Source organism: Carassius carassius, chromosome 15, assembly GCF_963082965.1.
Source record: "Carassius carassius chromosome 15, fCarCar2.1, whole genome shotgun sequence".
Classification (NCBI taxonomy): Eukaryota; Metazoa; Chordata; class Actinopteri; order Cypriniformes; family Cyprinidae; genus Carassius; species Carassius carassius.
This window is the reverse complement of record NC_081769.1, coordinates 26,772,683-26,789,510: the sequence shown is the minus strand read 5'-3', so window position 1 is coordinate 26,789,510 and position 16,828 is coordinate 26,772,683. Positions and strand designations below refer to the sequence as shown.

Genomic DNA, 16,828 nt, shown 5'->3' with positions numbered 1-16,828 from the left:
ATTTGGGTTTTCAGTGTCGACTGGCATTTTCATTCATGATTTATTAGTATTTTTCCATGCTCACTTTAGCCAGCTCGCCTTAGGTTTTTTTTCTCTATATTTTCTTGAGAGCGTATGTGTTCTCTCACTTATTCTCCTCTCCTCCCAGTGGAATTCCTTAAAGTATGAAGTGCAGGTTTCCTCAATGGTACTCTGTTTCCTTTCTCTATAAGAGAGTTATTTGCGGTAGGTGGTGCATGTATTTTACCACTAAAACGAGAAGTCAAATCGGAGGGAAAATATTTTTTGAGTAAATAGAGCCAAGGAAACATATTTTATAAAGGGTTTAGTTTGAGAAGAGATGGGCCAAGTACTCGTGGAAATAATTACCGTATTCAGGTGGGCTTATCAGGGAAAACTCACCATGATAATTAATCGAGACGTTTCCTTGCAGCTTCTTTCGTTCTGCTCACCTGAATAAACTTAAATCTTTTGCGGTCACTGACTTATGATACTGTCACACCGAGTACACATGTAAATTCAATTTCGGAGGTCAGTAAAGGACAGCAAATTCACATTGAGAACGTTTTTTTGACTGATTATGGAAAGGTTCATTTTCAACACAGAGACTTGAGGCAATACAAAGTTGAACTTACTCAGTTTCCACTGTTTATTTAGGTACCTCAGTCTTGTACTATATCTACATTTCCATAAAGTCCACTTCAGTATCAGGGCACAGAAACTGAATTTTGTACTATGAGCTATTACCAGTTTTGAAAAGTGCATCGATAAAACAGAATCCATTCATCTTCACTCAAATCATTTGTAAGACTTAAAAAATGGCCTACATTTTTACATAGACACCCTGACAATTGCTTTGGAGAGGTGCTGATGGAGTGAATATGTTTCAGACATGTCACATGGCCCTTTTCCCCATCCAGTGGTTGTAGGTGGGGAAAGAAGGTTGGAAATAGTGATTTTCTGACACATCTTCCTTTTGTTCCCTATGTTGGCTCTTTCCACCGGAATTTTTCCCTCCCTAATTTAGCTCCCACTGACCTTTTCCAAGAGTATTTTATAGTCATTTTTAATTAAAAACTGGCATTGTGATTCATGGTTACTGGTCTCAGTTATCTCATCTGAGGTCAGTGAGCCATTGTTAAAGTCTTAACTGAACACTTTCAATTCAATTCAATTCAATTCAATTCAAGTTTATTTGTATAGCGCTTTTTACAATACAAATCGTTACAAGGCAACTTTACAGAAAATTATGTTTCTACAATATTTAGTAGTAGCTAGTAGTTTGTGCACGTTTGACAGGATTTTAGAAAAATAAAAATAATAATAATAATACAAGACGTAGTCAGCTAGATGATGAACTATCAATATTATTAATTAATAGTAATTATATGATGCAGTCACACATGTAGCAATAATTGTTAGTTCTGTTTGTTGATTCAAGGTTAGGATCATCTGGGGTTCTCTGAGGGTCAGCATTATCTCTTCTCAGGCGTTCTGGATCCAGACTGGAGCTTGTGTAAATCCTAGTTTGGCAAAACATAGAAACAAAATAGAGACATCATTAGCATAGCTGCTGATCCAACAAAGTAAAATTAGTTTAACCCAAGCTAAAGAATAAAAATGCAGATGCAACTACACTCACAATTTAAGAGATACATTATTCGAATGCTTGGCGAAAGAGATGCGTTTTTAATCTAGATTTAAACAGAGAGAGTGTGTCTGAACCCCGAACATTATCAGGAAGGCTATTCCAGAGTTTGGGAGCCAAATGTGAAAAAGCTCTACCTCCTTTAGTGGACTTTGCTATCCTAGGAACTACCAAAAGTCCAGCGTTTTGTGACCTTAGGGTGCGTGATGGGTTGTAGCGTGGTAGAAGGCTAGTTAGGTACGCAGGAGCTAAACCATTTAGGGCCTTATAGGTAAGTAATGATAATTTGTAACTGATACGGAACTTAATAGGTAGCCAGTGCAGAGACTGTAAAATTGGGGTAATAGGATCATATTTTCTTGACCTGGTAAGGACTCTAGCTGCTGCATTTTGGACTACCTGTAGCTTGTTAATTGACGAAGCAGGACAACCACCTAGAAGTTCATTACAATAGTCCAGTCTAGAGGTCATGAAAGCATGAACTAGCTTTTCTGCATCAGAAACAGATAACATGTTTCGTAGCTTGGCAATGTTTCTAAGATGGAAGAATGCAGTTTTTGTAACATTGGAAATATGATTTTCAAAAGACAAATTGCTGTCCAATATAACACCCAGATTTCTGACTGTAGAGGAAGTAACGATACATCCGTCTAGTTGCAGATTGTAATCTACAAGATTCTGTGTGGTGTTTTTTGGTCCAATTATTAATATCTCTGTCTTATCCGAATTTAATTGGAGAACATTATTTGTCATCCAATCTTTTACATTTTTAACACACTCTGTTAGCTTAGATAATTGAGAGGTTTCATCTGGTCTCGTTGAGATATATAGCTGAGTATCATCAGCATAACAGTGGAAGCTAATTCCGTATTTTCTAATAATATAACCAAGGGGCAACATGTATATTGAAAATAGAAGGGGACCTAGGACGGATCCTTGTGGCACTCCATATTTTACTGATGATAAATGAGATGACACCCCATTTAAGTAAACAAAATGGTAGCGATCGGACAGGTAGGATCTAAACCATCTTAGAGCCTGCCCTTGAATACCTGTACAGTTTTGTAATCGATCTATGAGTATGTCATGATCTATGGTGTCGAACGCAGCACTAAGATCAAGTAAGACTAGAAATGAGATGCAGCCTTGATCTGACGCAAGAAGCAGGTCATTTGTAATTTTAACTAGTGCACACTGAGTGAAGCTGTTCCTTTGTTATCTTTAGAAATCACTTTGCAAGTAAGCTTATGGAAGTCCTTCCTGGTAATATGGTCAGCATGAGTCACTAACAGAGTTTACCTCTTTGAGGAAATACTTACAATACATAGCATTTAAACTTACCAAGAAATGTTTAACGGCAAGTCATCACATGGTTCAATCAGTCAGTAACGATACTGACATAATACTTTCGATACAGATATCACTGAATATAATGGTAACTTGCAGTTCAGAATGTGAGTCATTTATCAGACTGATTCAAAGTGGTAGCTTATATTTTTGAACTATCGATTAAAAGAACTCCCTCTTTGATTCATTAAAAAAAACAAGCTAATGAGGATCATATATTTGTGAATTGGACTACCCTGATTGTGCATAATATTTTTTGTTCACTAAAAAGAACTGATTCATAAGAGTTCCGTGTTAGTGAATCAGGCTACTCTGGTCACACTATATGTTTTTGATTCATGAAAAAAAGCTGTTCAAAAGAATTGTTTGTTCATTAATTAAACTACACTGGTTGTGCAGCATGTTTATGATTCACTTAAACAGAATCTTAAAAGTAATTTGTTAATGAATCATGCTACCCTGGGGGCTGTTTCATAAAACGTACTCGGTTACTAAACGTAACCTCGGTTCTCTCTAGAAGAGCGAACGAGTACTGCGTCTTAGCTAAGACGCTACGGGAAAAGTCTCTTTTCACGAAATACTGAAGCAAAAAATTATCCTTAATTTTGTATTTTTGTAAAGCGCATTTGCAGCAGTACACAGCCATAGGCGAGACGGCTCGTTCGCTCATTGGCTTGTTCTGCGGCAACTGCACAGCCTATCGAGCGCGGGCTGATGCAACATCAGACCAATAAGGGCGCTTCGCGCCCTTCTTGCCACTTCCCGCCGAAACGGGTGTGGCCCAACCTATAAAAGGAGCTCGAAAAGGCTGACTCACCTGATTTATTTCATCGCCGAAGCGAACCAGAGTGAATCGTACGCACGGCAGAGAACGCAGTACTCGTTCGCTCTTCTAGAGAGAACCGAGGTTACGTTTAGTAACCGAGTACGTTCTCTTACGAGAGCTCTCTCGTACTGCGTCTTAGCTAAGACGCTACGGGAACCCGATGTAAAACGCCGTGCGCGCAGGGATCACACACCGATAAACCTGAAGCAACGCCCAGGATTTACAGTGCACAGTCACCTGAGGGACTCACAGAGAGTCCGGGACAGAAAAAAGGGGGAAAAACCCTCCGTCCCATATCTAGCAGCATCCGTAGATGCGGCAATATGACATCACACAGCCGAGGCAAGGCCTGACCAATGTGGCAATGCGGGTCTTACGCAATACTGCCCATATAACAGTCGGCAGCGCCTAGCGCTCATGAATTCAGAATTCCCCTCAGGGCCCTGATTCTTCTATACCGACAGCAGCCTTGCTTGCAAGGCGGGAACCTCCAGGTTATAGAACCTGATAAATGTAGACGGCGAGGCCCAACCCGCCGCCATACATATATCCTGCAAGGAGATCCCAGTAGACCACGCCCACGACGAGGCGACGCCTCTTGTGGAGTGTGCTCTGACGGCCAACGGGCACTGAAGGCCCCTGGAAGCGTAAGCTAACGCTATGGCGTCAACTATCCATCTGGATAGAGTCTGTCTCGAAACAGCCATTCCTTTGGAACGTCCACCGAACGAGACAAATAGCTGCTCCGTCTGCCGAGAGGCAGCAGAGCGAGACACATAAGCTCTTAAAACCCTGACAGGGCAAAGAAGACTCGAGTCTCCATCCTCCCCTGACACCGGCAGGGCAGACAGGGCAATAACCTGAGCCCGAAACGGTGTGTTGAGGGATTTCGGCACATAACCGTGCCTAGGTTTGAGTATGACCCTTGAGTCATTGGGCCCAAACTCCAAGCACGACTGGCTCACCGAGAGCGCGTGCAAATCACCCACACGCTTCACAGAAGCGAGAGCCAACAAGAATACTGTCTTGAACGACAGATGCTGAAGGCTAACCGATTGGATAGGCTCAAAAGGGGGACCCTTCAAGGCCTCCAAAACCGCCGCGAGGTCCCACATAGGGACTGACGGATGTCTGGGAGGATTCAGCCTCCTAGCTCCTCTGAGGAACCGGATGACTAAATCGTTCCTTCCTATTGACTGACCGGACGCCGTTTCAGAAAACGCCGCGATGGCCGCCACATAAACTTTGAGCGTGGATGGGGCTCTGCCCTTATCCAACAGCTCCTGTAGGAAGGAGAGGACCTCCGTCACCTCACAACTAAGGGGTGAATAACCTCGAGCTGTGCACCAGCTGGAGAACACCGACCACTTCGAGGCATACAGACGTCGTGTCGACGGAGCTCTAGCCTGAGTGATGGTATTTAGCACTCCCCCTGCGAGATCAGCGGGTAACCGTTGAGTGCCCATACATGGAGGGACCACAACTCCGGTCGAGGGTGCCAAATCGAGCCCCTGGCCTGCGAGAGGAGATCTCTCCTCAACGGTACCGGCCATGGGGCGACATCTGCTAATTGCATCAAATCTGGGAACCATGGATGGTTCTTCCAAAGAGGTGCCACAAGCAGTATTGAACATCTCGTTTCTCTCACCCGTTCTATCACCTGCGGAAGGAGGGAGACGGGAGGGAACGCATAAAGCGGGCAGCACGGCCATTTCCGTGACAGCGCGCTTTCGTTCTTGGAAAAGAATGTGGGGCAGTGAGCGTTTCCGTGGGACGCAAAGAGGTCCACCTCCGCCATGCCAAATCTCTCCCACAACAGCCGAACTGTTTGCGGGTGTAGAGACCATTCTCCCGTAGGGACATTGCCTCTGGACAGCCTGTCTGGACCCAGATTCTGCAGTCCAGGCACATGCACCGCTCTCAGCGAGCGCACGTTGCGTTGAGCCCAAATCAGGAGGCGTTCCGTCAGCCTGTACAGGTTTCGGGACCCGAGACCGCCCTGGCGATTTATGTAGGACACCACGGACATGTTGTCCGAACGGACTACGACGTGGTGATCCTTGATATGGGGACAAAAGCGCGTCAGCGCATTCTCCACTGCCAGCATTTCCAGGCAGTTGATATGATGGAGCTTTTCCCGTTCTGACCATAGGCCAAAGGACGGTCTGCCTTCGAGCAGCGCTCCCCATCCCGAAGTGGAGGCGTCCGTCGACACCATTTTCACACTCGGGGAAGTCCCCAGGCTTACACCTGATCGGTACCAGCCGTTCGCTGTCCAAGGTGCTAGAGCCGCAACACAGCTCTGATCGACCTTGAAATGCAGCCGGCCAGACGCCCACGCTCTGCGCGGCACCCGAGCCTTCAGCCAGAACTGCAGGGGGCGCATGCGGAGCAGGCCCAGCCGCAGAACCGGAGATGCTGAGGCCATGAAACCCAGCATCTTTTGACAGTGTTTGAGCGACACAGTCGCGCCACAGCGGAAAGAACTCGCTGCACGCTGAATGCCCATCGCGCGCTGTGGTGACAGCCGCGCCGTCATGGAACACGAGTTCAGAACTATACCCAGAAACAGGATCGTCTGACTGGGGTTCAGCGAACTCTTCACCCAATTGACACTGAGGCCGAGCTTCTCGAGGTGATCGAGTAAAACGGCTCTGTGGTCCATGAGCTCCGCTCATGATCGGGCCAGAACCAGCCAGTCGTCCAAATAATTCAGCACTCGTGTGCCTCTGAGTCTAAGAGGAGCGAGCGCTGCATCCATGCACCTCGTAAGCGTACGAGGAGCTACGGACAAGCCGAATGGCAGGACTGCAAACTGGTATGCCTGGCCCTCGAAGGCGAATCTCAAATATCGCCTGTGGTTTGACGCTATCTGTATTTGAAAATACGCGTCCTTCAGATCTATTGACATGAACCAGTCCCCTCTGCGAATCTGCGCGAGGAGCTTCCTGGTCGTGAACATTTTGAAACTGTGTTTCATCAATGCCCGTTCAGCTGTCTTAGATCCAGTATGGGCCGGAGACCCCCGTCTCTCTTGGGCACCAGAAAGTATCTGCTGTACAGCCCCCCCTCGCTTTGAGACACAGGCTCTACAGCCCCTTTGCTCAACAGTTTTGATATTTCGGCCCGAAGTATGTGTGCTACTTCTGTTTTGACCGTAGTTTCGACGCGCGCTGAAAAGCACGGTGGGCGTCGAGAAAACTGTAGCGAGTAGCCTCTCTTTATAATGCCTAGCACCCAATCCGAAACCCCTGGAAGCACTGACCATGCATCTGCATGAATGGCTAAGGGCTGGATGCGAAACGCGCTCTGTTGACTGGGCAACGGCGGCGCTCGAGTGTGCTGCGCATCTGAGGCGGGGAGCGCGCTGATCACAGCGGGCAGATCGCTCTTCCTCGACCCCGTTCCGGCGCTTAACCGACTGGAGGGAGGCTGAGCGGGTCCCGTGGGACTCGATATATCTGCGAGTAACCGTGGGCTGCATGTGTGCACTTTTACCACTTTCAACTCGCTGTCTGCCTGTGCAGAATGTACGTGCACGGGTCTCATTTTTACAGAAGCCCCGCGCCGTATGTGACATAGTGTATGTGGGCACTGGGAAGTGGGCACGTTTACTATGCGGCGCGCTCGACCGATCTGTGTCGATCTTATGTGCGCTAGCCCTGTGTGCAGGGCTGTGCTTACATGTGGAGATGGGCACTGGGTAGTGGGCATCGTCACTGCATTTATAGCACCATCGGCCGTGGCCGGACGAGCATGCACGGGTTTCGTTTTTACAGAAACCACATGACGTGTGTGACATAGTAATTGTGGGCACTGAGGGGTGGGCACGTTTACTATGCAGTGTGCGCGACCGACTTGAGTCGACATTATGGGCGCAGGCCCTGTGTGCAGGGCTATGCTTACATGTGGAGATGGGCACTGAGGAGTGGGCATCGTCACTACATTTATAGCACCATCGGCCGTGGCCGGACGAACGTGCACGGGTTTCGTTTTTACAGAAACCACATGACGCGTGTGACATAGTGATTGTGGGCACTGAGGAGTGGGCACGTCTACTATGTAGTGCGCGTGATCGACTTGAGTCGCTTTTATAGGCGCGAGCCCTGTGTGAAGGGCTGTGCTTATATGCGGAGATGGGCACTGAGCAGTGGGCATCGTCACTACATTTATAGCACCATCGGCCGTGGCCGGGACACCAGAAATTACACCTTTTTCGGGAAATATCTGGGTAGCCGTGATAACGGTTTTCGTGTGCAGGCAAGCGGGCAACCGTACAGGCTTGCGCATTGCAAACAACGCTGAAACAGTCACAATCTCTGGAAACTGAAACAGCGGCGCGCTTCGGTGACAGCCCGGCCGCAGCGGAACTCGTACACCGGCGCTTCGATGAAGCAGCCATCGTGTGTAGTGCCGACGCAGCGTCATGCAGCATGCGTAGATGGCTTTCCCAGGATGGCTTCGGGGCTCCCGGCCTCACCGTAATCCTCTGCCGCGGTCCCCGCGGCGCGGGGCGACGGCCAGTAGAGCGAGAACGGGGGTCTCGAGCTGCGTTGCTGAAGCTGTTGTGATAACGGCTTTTGTGTGCAGGCAAGCGGGCAACTGTGCAGGCTTGCGCATTGCAGAAAACGCTGAGACAGTCACAATTCCTGGAACTGAAACAGCGGCGCGCTTGGGTGAGAGCTCGGCCACAGCGGAACTCGTACACCTGCGCTTCGATGAAGCAGCCATCGTCAGTAGTGCCGACGCAGCGTCACACAGGAGGCTTTAGATGGCAACACCGCTTTTGCCGCCGTCCAGCAGAGGGCGGACAAAGGTGCGTCGCTATCGCCTGTTCCACCGGCGGAAGTGAGTGGTAGTTCCTGTTTTTAGCATCATCAGTGTGGAGAATGCTAGTGAGACAGACGAACGAGTTCGTGCTGAATATGGAGCGTTCCAAGCCTTCGCCACCTCTTCGTGAAGCTCAGGAAGAAATGAGGCGGGCTTTGAGAAGTACGCTCATCCGAAAGGGAAATACCATCCAGCCGGGAACGAGAGGGGGGGGCGCTGGTGCAAACCACTCGCGGCCGAGACACATCGCGGCCAACACGAGCATTCGCCCCGGCTCCTTCTCGATGTCAGCTCGTCTGCTGGGCTTCTGAGCAGAAGGCGCGAGATCCTCGGAGCTCGCCCAGCCATCACTGCCCGAAGCCAGCAGAGAGCGCGTGTCCTCTTCCCCCGACGCGGCCCTGAGATCGACTTCCTCGGACGACGCGCCGGCAAACAGCGGGCGCTGCCCACCGGGAAGCGATGCAGGGGGGGGCCGGTGAAGCAGGGCGAACCGGCGAGCTCGGTTGAGCTGAAGACGGTTCCGGAATCCGCTGGAAGCGATGCTTTTACGGCGCCTCAGCGCAGCGGAGAATGCAGGCTCAGAGAAAAAGGCCAGGCGAGTCCTCAGAGTCACCATGGCAACAGCTCGCAGTGGGGGCATCCGCCGTCAGCGAGCGAGCGCTGCATGATCTTCACCCAGGCAGGAGACACAGATGACGTACCGGTCTCCCTCGCTGAGTGGGGCTCTGACGAGCCGCAGGAAGGCATCTTAAAAAAGACGCGAGCTCTTTTACGAGTGTGTGTCGCAGGGCGAACACACACACACACATAAAGAACAGCTTGTATATAACAGGATTGAAAGGATATAGGCGCCGGATAGCGCAGCAGGAACGGCAATGGAAGGCGGCGATGCCAGCAGCTTCAGAATGGCTCGTCCTGCTGATGTGCTTTCTCAGACGGCGCTTGCTTCCTCCGTGATCCAGCGATGCGTGAGCTTCGCTGAAGAGATGAAAAATCAGGTGAGTCAGCCTTTTCGAGCTCCTTTTATAGGTTGGGCCACACCCGTTTCGGCGGGAAGTGGCAAGAAGGGCGCGAAGCGCCCTTATTGGTCTGATGTTGCATCAGCCCGCGCTCGATAGGCTGTGCAGTTGCCGCAGAACAAGCCAATGAGCGAACGAGCCGTCTCGCCTATGGCTGTGTACTGCTGCAAATGCGCTTTACAAAAATACAAAATTAAGGATAATTTTTTGCTTCAGTATTTCGTGAAAAGAGACTTTTCCCGTAGCGTCTTAGCTAAGACGCAGTACGAGAGAGCTCTCGTAAGAGAACTAGTTTACTATTTTTAATCTGACTACATTTTACCTGATAAGAGGAACACACATTTTAACTCATTTGAGACAGTAGCGCTGTATTAGCTAGCTTACACTTGATTTACAGTTACTGCTATGATAAAAAATACTCTTACGTAGGATAAAAATTCTACATGTCACATTTAATGTCCAACAAGAAATATTTTAGCAGAATGCATATTTTATTCACGCAGAAGCGCTCATTCACTCATGCCAGCTTCGCCCACTCCTGACAGCAAAATGGATATATTTGCATGACTAACATTTACAGATGAAAAATATACCTGTGACGTATCAGTTATGCACTGAGGAAAACACAATGTCTCAAATGTATTAAACAGCACAAATATTTGCTGTTTGCCATGGCCCTATACTCGACATTGAGGGCTGCTTAAGAATAGGCGTGCACATCAAATTATCTTGACTCATTGAATCTGGATCGAATTAGTGAGATTGTCGTTTATGAAACCACTTTAGTACCAATTGATTTGTTATGTTATTTCAAGTCAGGTTTTGGACTTGATTCCCTGTTTTTCTTTGCATCTTTTATGAAACAGCCCCACAGTCACCCTGTATGTTTTTGGTTCACGAAACAATCTGACTGTAAATCTGACTACACTGATCGTGTTGTATTTTGTGTTTAAGGCAGTGCACTAGAACTGGTGTTTAGGGACTACTAGTGAACTTACTAGAGAATTACTGCAAATTTCTATGGATATTGTATGATATTCTGTAGAAATAATGTTGTTGCAGTCATTCTCTTACATCTTAGTGTAGTTACTATATCAGAGAAATTACTGTGCATGATTGACCAGGAATTAGCCAAAGCCTCTAGATAAGAATAAGGGTGCTTGGTCTAGAGTCTTCATTAAACGAAAGGCCAGGATAACATAGCCCCCGACATTACACTGGATTCCAAAGACTTTGAGAATAAGTCCCTGAATGCTACCTAATATGACAGCTTTGCTCTGCAGTATAACAAATTACTTCCGTGAGACATAAATAGGATTACAGCTTGACTATAAACATGTACGCATGTGTAAGTTTATGTATGCCCTGCTGCCGTGCAAATTGTTTTACATAAGAGGAAAAATGAAGCAAAAGGTGACTGTGGGGGAGTGTGCTGGAATATGACCCAATTACCATAATGCACATAACATCAGATACTAGACACCCGCCTATGGAAATAGGTATAAGATTACGTAACAGCAGACCTTGCAGATTGCTATGGATTAGACATAGGCAGGAAATATAAAGAAGGTAAATAGAATCAGAGGAATTCTACATGTGAATGTATTTCTGGCATTGTTTATCTGATCATCCAGCTTCCATTTCTTTGAGCTTAAATGTCACTGGACATCATTTACAGACCTTTAGCCCTAGCTTGAACTTGATTCAGATGCGTCTTAAGAAAAGATGAAAACATCTGGGCACCAGTCATTTAAATTACTCACATGCACCAGTGCAACAATAAGTAGTACGCCCTTTTTTTCTGTAGATATTTACAGTTCCTTTAGATTGAGGGTTAGTATTACTTGAGAGCCTCAAGTATTACTAGGGTTGGGATAATTTGATTCATTGTGATTCTTTAATTAATGACTCTGTTAATATTCATGTTAACATTAGATAACGCAATAGCTAACATGGAATGAAAAAATATTTAACAACATTTATTAATATTATTTAATGTTAATTTTACATATACTAACACATTTTTTAACATTTCAGGTTGGTAAAAGTTACTTTAACTCAGGGCTGAAATCCTTGTGGGCAGTGCACCAACATGCAACGCTGTTGCACTACGGGCATCCCAAGTTTGAATCCCGACTTTAAGACCTTTCCCGATCCCAGCCCCCATCTCTCCCTCTGATCTGTTTAGAGGGACAAATGAAAGATCATTTGCAAAAGGCAAAAATGAAAATCTTAAAGAAAAAGTTACTTTAAAATGAAGATCATATAAATGTTTGAATTTTATGAAGGATATCATTTCAGATAAATAATTGTATATTTACATTTAGCAGACGCTTTAAATAATATTATGATAAATAATAATAATAATTATAATCATTGTTAGTTCATAATACATAATGTATTAAAACATGTTAATGAACTTGTACTATTACCAAAATAATAATATTAATTTAAAAACAGTTATTAATAAATATGATCAATAAATAGTATCATGCAGGGCACAACATTACAGATACAGTGATACAGTGTGTTTGTAACACAAACAAATTACTCTTATGAACCGGTTCTTTTAAATGAGGTTCGGGTAAATGTCTTTCAGTCATGTTCAACTCAAGAAATGTTTTGTTGAACTGAGGATAGTGAAACTTAAAGGTAGGGAAAGAGATTTTGTAGAGGCTAGTAATAGCAAGCTAGCTTTGAACGCATAAGATCTCACCCTCGCTGCAAATTACTAGTTCGGTTCATTTGGTCCGAACCAAGGGCAAACAATTATACATTGTAGCATTTTTCAGCTTTTTTGGTTCCTTTTCACACCACACTGATTGCTTTGGTCCGAATCAGTTGAAACGAACCAAAATGCAGTCATATGACAACATCCACATATCTCATTGGCCATGACGTATTTCCTAAACTGCTTTTCGATTGGTCAGAATTTACGTGCTGGAAAATTCCAACATAAGAGGAGAAGCCAGCAAACAACACGGAGACAACACAACTATGGAGAGACGACTGCGCGGGCTGGTTTTGTCCCTGGCCATAATCTATTACATTGTTTGTATACACCACAATATGCAAACAATACATTTCTATAATGAGGCGCGGATGCGGCTTGAAAACAACGTTCTAATGCACTGCAAACGGCGAGCGGGCATCGCTTGTAACTTCAAGAGGAGGCGTGCATTAATTCTTCTTCACTCTGACATGCTCATGGTCATCAGACCAAATTTCTATGAGGCTCCGCACCTCCTCACTACTCCAAGTTTGTCCACGAGCTGCCATGCTAAAGTGCAAACTGTCACAAACACTTCCTCATCCCATAATGCACAGCGCAGCTGACTACGGCAGCTGGTTTAGTCCAAAAATTATCAGTACTTTTTGCAGTTGGGTCTGTTCGAGGTCGGACCACGTTCTCACCACAAACGAACCGCTCCAGAGTTCGTTTGAAAGCGTACCGAGACCACCTCTTCAAGCAGGTCTCGGTACTTGGTTGGACCGCCTTTTGTGCGCACCCGAGTGTGATTGCTGCTTTCACACCTTCCCAAACGAACCGCACCAAAGGGGGAAACGAACTCGGGTACGTTTCAACCGAACTAAATGAGGCAGGAGTGAAAGCACCCTTAGTGAATATTATTGGAATGTTTTTTAACTAAATCACCTACACTGCCTTTAAATCAGTATTGTTGCTAACTATTGTTGATTATAACCAATGTTCACTTATCTACTTAGGATCTGAGAGTCGGTTGCCAAGCCGACGATCTCTCCCAATGCAGAACTGGAATTTACCAAGTGTGACATGTTCCTGTATCAACATCTTTGTTGATCCTGGAGCAACATTGTGATTAACCTATAAGATTTGAAGAACCATTTTATAGTTTATGTAATTACTTTTTTACTTTTAGGGATTACTTATGGTTAAGATTAGGTTTAGATGAAGGGATATGGTCAAGACTAAAATGTTTGATTAAAATGTTGATCCAGGGTCAACAAAATATGTTGACCTAGGAACACATCTAACTCAGCAAAATCAAGACGTGCCTCTCCCAGCAAGTTAGACAGCCTCTTTCTGGCAGCATGATGGGACTCCTCAGGGTGGTGTATAGAGTGGGCCATAAACACAATTTATTAATAGTCGCCCGGCTGTTTGTGAAATGAAGTGCCTGCTGAGCACCAGCTTGTACCTAACCCTGCCATGTCATCAAATCAACTGACTGACCAGGCACGCTAGAGAGAGAACAATGCTATTCTGTCATGAAAGTGCTCTGTAGAGTGATATTCCAGCAGGGAGCGTCTGTCAGTAGTATCGCTGTTCTGAGGATAGATATTTCTTCCTTCCTTGTGCAAAGGTTTTTCACAAAGCCCTCTTCCTTTCTGCAACCAAGTAGCAGCAGGTTCCTTAGTGTCAATTGTATTAAATGTTGTGTAAACAACTCAGACTATTATTGCCTCCAATCATCTCCTTAATCCTAGTAGTAATTTCCAAACATTGTATTTAGTCTGACATTAGTGTAATAATTTTGCTGTCCATGGCAAAGCAGCTTTTAGATCCTCAGACGGCTAGAAATGGTGTATTGAATGGCATATTGGCGCATTCATAACCACGTCTGTGCCACTTACAAGAGGCTCTATCAGTTAAATTGTTTTTACTTCAGGAACAAATGACACTGCTTAGCACAGTGATATGCATGCTTGACTTCTCGTAACGATTTTCTGTGGTTTCTAGATTCTATAGCTCAGGGCCAGAGAGCATTGCATAGTGTAATTGATTTCCCATTTCTGAAACAAGAGAAACATTTAGTTTTTCCTATATGCCCTTATATCTGTGACTGTTCCATGTCCTTCTTAGGTAACTGATGATCCTGTGTCATTTTTAAATGTAACACCTGCCATTTTGGCTTCTTGCAAAAGGTGAATTGAATTGAGAATGCCTTTAAATTTTTTAATTGAAGTAGCAAACAGGTGGCAAACAGTTTTGCAATTTGAACTTAAAATTAGATGTACTGTAAGCCTGTGTGATCCAAACTTTTATGACTTTCTTTTCCAGGTATCTTGAAAAATGTCTGTTTTTGTTCTCACCGTGGGGTCACTGGGGTCCAGAATTGTTTTGGACTAGAGGTCTGCATTCCCGCAGGAGTGCCGAGGCAACTGAATTGCTGAGTGTGGGGGGAAGATACTGATGTGTGAGCAGGAAGTGGGAAAATAAGTTACTTTTGGGACTCCCGATAAATATAAAGTTACCCAAATGTATTTTATGGGTCCCACTTTATATTAGGTGATCTTAACTACTTTGTACTTGTACTTAAATTAATAATTTGATACAATGCACTGCTTGTGTGCATACATGTTTTTACACTGTACTTATATTTAAAAAAATACCTGCATCTAATTAAATCTGTAATTAATTTCTGCATTTACATTTATAATTACACTGTTGTGTGATTACCATCCCTTACACTTTAACCCACCCTTAATCCTACCCATACCACCGAAACCTGTCCCTAACATTACCCATATCCCACCTCAATAGCAGCAAAAGTGTTTTGCAATACAATATGAACACAATAAGTACCTTACACTTATTTTTGATGTAAGTATATAGTAGTCAAGGTCACCAAATATAAAGTCAGACCATTTTAAGTTTTAAGGTTGAAAATTACTCATCAACTCCATAGCAAAAAAAAAGATAGTTTACAAGTGCAGGGTTGGATATTCTCAAAAGCACCTTACTTTTTCCAGCTGCGACAAATGCATCAAGATGAAGTCAGATGTTGATGTGTGTGGCTAAAAATAGCCTATGGACAGTGGTTTCAATTTCGTTTTCATACCGAAATGAAACTGAAAAAATCTGTGTCAGTCTCTACCAGCAGGATTTTGTGGGTTGGAGCAGGACAAAACAAAAAGTTTGTGAGTGGGAATGAAAAGAAATCAAATCTTTCTGGACCTGCAGACCTCTATTTTGGACCTTATTAACTTTCAATGTATGGACAAAAAGTCTAATAGGTTTGGAACGCATATGTTTTGGGTGAACTATACTTTTAATCTATTGTGTATGTTGTTTTGGTATTTGCACTGGCATCACAGGGCCTTAAAGGAACCATATTTCACCCCCTCCTGGCTTGAATCTTATACTCCCTTTAAACGTTGTGGAGAGATCAGTGACTGCAGAGGCACTGTTTGCCCTTCGGATGAGGATGGACGGACATCCAGCCACCAGTAGCACTGTGAAAGAACTCCACCCACACACCCCCCAAATCCTCTGCTTGTCAGTCCAGGCCAGTCTGGGAGCCAGATGGAGACTATGGTAAAGTGATGCCCACAGAGGAGTAATTGCCTTTAATCTGTTATTGAGGGAAGCAGGAGGAGACCCGCAGCAAGGCATGCCCCTCTGTGCCACAGAGAAAACACTGGTGGAGTATTGTTTTAATGTGTGCTCGGCTTTGCGCGGCGCTGGTGTGTTTTTGGTTAGTTAGCAGACTGAATTTGGGGGCTTGGCAGGATAACCTTGTCCTCCAAGCATTTTAATTACGCGCCATGATCTGACTCGGGGCCTGTGTTTAGTTTGGAAAATCCGAATCCATACTTGAACGTCTTTTGACTGTCAAACATTCCTGCTACAGATGCAAGCTTCCATAGACAACTAATTCACTTCTTATGTGAGTCTCTTACGCTCGTCCTGTGCCGAGTGCCCCTCCAAAACAAACAGCGGACGCCTCTCACCACTGCTGCTGAGCACGAGAGTGTGTGTTTGCACTTATTTATTTAATAACTGTCAGGCTGCTTGCGCTTCCCACTAAAACTTGGGCCTCTCACAGGAGAAAGTGATCCACAGATGACGACTCCTGATGAGATCCTGACTCGGTGTTGAAATTCAGGAATGATAAATGGTGAATTACATCTGGGTAATATTGCGGGCTATCATTGGATAGAGCAGAAGCGCAGTGTGCGCTGCTTTCCCAGGGCAAGTGGAGCTAACTAATTGGCTGGCTGTTGGGTGATTATCCGTGTCTTGCGCCCAGGTCTGTTGTGACTGGTGTGCCAATGGATTAATCTTTCTTTAATTAGCTGACTCCGCAGGACTGACACGGGAGCAGGAGGCCACTGTTTCGCAGCCAACATGCTTTTCTGCATTCATGCAGCAGCTCCATATATCCTCCCTCTATG

The 16,828-nt window shown here is 45.2% G+C and overlaps 1 protein-coding gene across 1 annotated transcript in view; it reads left to right on the top strand.

Moving 5' to 3' along the window:
- The window catches only part of LOC132158728 (R-spondin-2-like), a 66,235-nt gene that overhangs the window by 33,647 nt on the left and 15,760 nt on the right, over positions 1 to 16,828 (top strand). The window lies entirely within an intron of this gene.